A 2,698-nucleotide genomic window follows, 5' to 3' on the forward strand; every position below is an offset into this window, starting at 1 on the left:
CAGCAGGTCTATTATATAATAATCACCATCTATCAGGAAGCCAGGCAGCTGGAGTGAGTGGGAAGCCGAGATGCCCGGATCCGCTCTTCCTCCAGGGCCCAGGAAGGTGCCTCCACCAAGTTGGGGGTATGGGCGCAGTCCACAATGATGGGGGGTCGAGGGGCAAGTGAGGGGCGCCGGGCAGTCCGAGGACGGTTCTGCGAGCTCCGCCCCCAGAATGCTGACTGACAGTGCCCTGAGCCAATGATTGAAGTCACTGTGGGGCTTACCGTTAACCCTTTCCTGTGTCCTTAGTTGCTTGGAGGATCGAGTCCCTTTCCAGACGCCGTTCTAAACCCCTCCCATCTTCTTGTGCAAGAGTACCGTGAGAAGCCCAGCTGGAGGATCCTTTGGTCCTAGTCACCCCAGAAACTAATCTCAGATACTCAGCAACCCTAGCGTCGCTCCTACCCCCGCCCCGCCCCTGGCCTCAAAGTAAGTTGTATTGCAAGTTGTGGTTGTGATCATACACCGTGTAGTTCCAGAGACAGACCCGCGTGGCGCTGGCACCTTCACACACCGTCCCTCTGCCTGTACTTCTGTCGACACCCGCTGACACACCTGTGACACTCCGCGTGACACAGATACACGGAAACACGGCGGTGCCGGGAGTTGGCCAGTAGAGGGAGCCGCTCGATTCCAGCCTTGGGCCGCCCGCCTCTCCTCTCCTCGCTCCCACCAGGGTTCCACCCAGAACTTGTGGCTGCCCGGCGCTCAGCTTCGCATCCCAACCTGGAACCTAGACTGGGGAATGAGTCACAGCTCCACCCAGGGGAGCGCTCCACAAGGCTGCTTCAGGGGACAAGCCGAACACACTTGAACTTTATGTGTCCCACATCTAAGAGACCCCTAGCAGCACGGCCATCACTCACCCCTACAATGTCTGGACCTGCTAGGAAACGGCATTGTGCCACACGGATTATAACAACCTGCGTTGCTTGTCATTTACTTAACGGGAGGGGAGACCGATCCCCACAAGTGGGGTGGCCCCTTCTAACAAACTTCCTGTTTGAGAAATGGTCCTGCCTTTTGGTTCTTATTTTACCTGCAGGACCTTGGAGAGGAGTGAGGAGGTAACTCTCTCTCTTCCGTGGGTTCTGTGGGCTCTGGGATCTTTCATACCAGAATTCAGTCTCCCTGGGTTTCAGTTATCTTCACCTTTAAATAAATGAAAATAATACCTATCTCATGGGGTGGTGATCAATCAACCCTTAACCCAGCTCAGAGCTTGACACAGCAGTCAGCAGGTACTTGGGGGACATTTTGTTGGCTGGATCAAAATGATGGAGATAATGTGTATAAAAATGTTCTGCAAAAAAAAAAAAAAAGTTCTGCAAACCGAGATATATTAAATAGTCACAGTGGTTATTATGTTACCTTCTTTCAGGGTTTGCCCCCTCCTTCCGCTGGCACCTTCAGTCCACCAGGTGAGTATTCAGTGAGTCCTACACTGAACTCAGCATTCTAGTGCTGTAGGGAATATAGAGGTGTGGGAGGCATGGTGTGGGCCTCAGGAATCTTGGGTGGGGACCAGACATATATCCAGGAGGAAGGCATACACCGAGGTACTCTGTTGCGTGGCAGAGATGTATTAGGTGGTCAGAAGAGAATGAGGACAATAAGCCCTAGATCTGGGGACCATCTGTGAGGAGGGGGAGGGGAGAGAGCAAAGGAGCTTGCTAGTGCCCTTCCTCTGAAGGTATCCACAGTCAACACTCTTGGTATTAATTGGATGAATGGGGGCAGGGAAAGTGCCCTGGAATAAAATCCAAATTCTGGTCCTGGGTAGAGACTTTTTACAGAACCCTGGGTTTATGACCTTTTTAGCTTTAAGTCCTTAACTAATGCAAGCCTCAGTTTCCTGACCTGTGTAATGGGCCATTACTCCTTTCTCACAGGTTTGTGGTAAATAGTAAATGAAACAACATGAAATGCTTTTAAAAACTATGTTACAACGTCTTATTTTAATTGCATCTACCCTCCAACAGGAGGGTAGTGTGTGTATAGCACTTGAGGTTAGGAGAGTTCTTTCGAGAAGACAAAGGTTTCACTTCTACAAACATTTGCTTAGCAACCGCTTTGAGCTGCTGATGATTGAATGAAAAAATTCGGTCTGTGTCCTCAAGGACCTCATGGTCTGCTAGAAAGAGGGATGAATAAAGAGGTGCTCAGTGCATAATGAATGTGGATGGGTAGTTGAAGAGGGGAGATGGGTGTGTGTGTGTTGGGGGCTGAGGGGGAGTCCAGCCAACTCCCATTCCTTCCAATCAGTGTAGATAGAGGGTGGATTTGTCAAAGCTCTTCCTCTCTCCAGCCTAGGATGTTCCAGCGCGTCTTCTCCCCAATGCTCAGAATGGGGAGCAGAGGATAGAAACCCCCTCCCGGCCCTGCCGGCAAACCTGCCTCCCGCTAGCCGGCCGGGCGCCTTACCGAGTCAGACCACTGGGAGGCTGGGGGAGCCGGGTTGGGCGAGGAGGCGAGCGAGATGGGGGAGCTCTTATTTTGACAGGGGCCTCTCCGGGCTCTGGTATGAAGGCAGAAGGAGGCAGCCAGAGAGCCCCGATGCTTATTCAGGCTGGGGAGAGGAGCCGAGTGGAGGGGCGCGCGAGGCTCCGGCAGCGCAGGGGAGCCCGGGGAGGCGGCGGCGCGCGGCGGAGCC

Source organism: Condylura cristata, unplaced genomic scaffold, assembly GCF_000260355.1.
Source record: "Condylura cristata isolate star-nosed mole 26May11 unplaced genomic scaffold, ConCri1.0 scaffold00025, whole genome shotgun sequence".
NCBI lineage: Eukaryota > Metazoa > Chordata > Mammalia > Eulipotyphla > Talpidae > Condylura > Condylura cristata.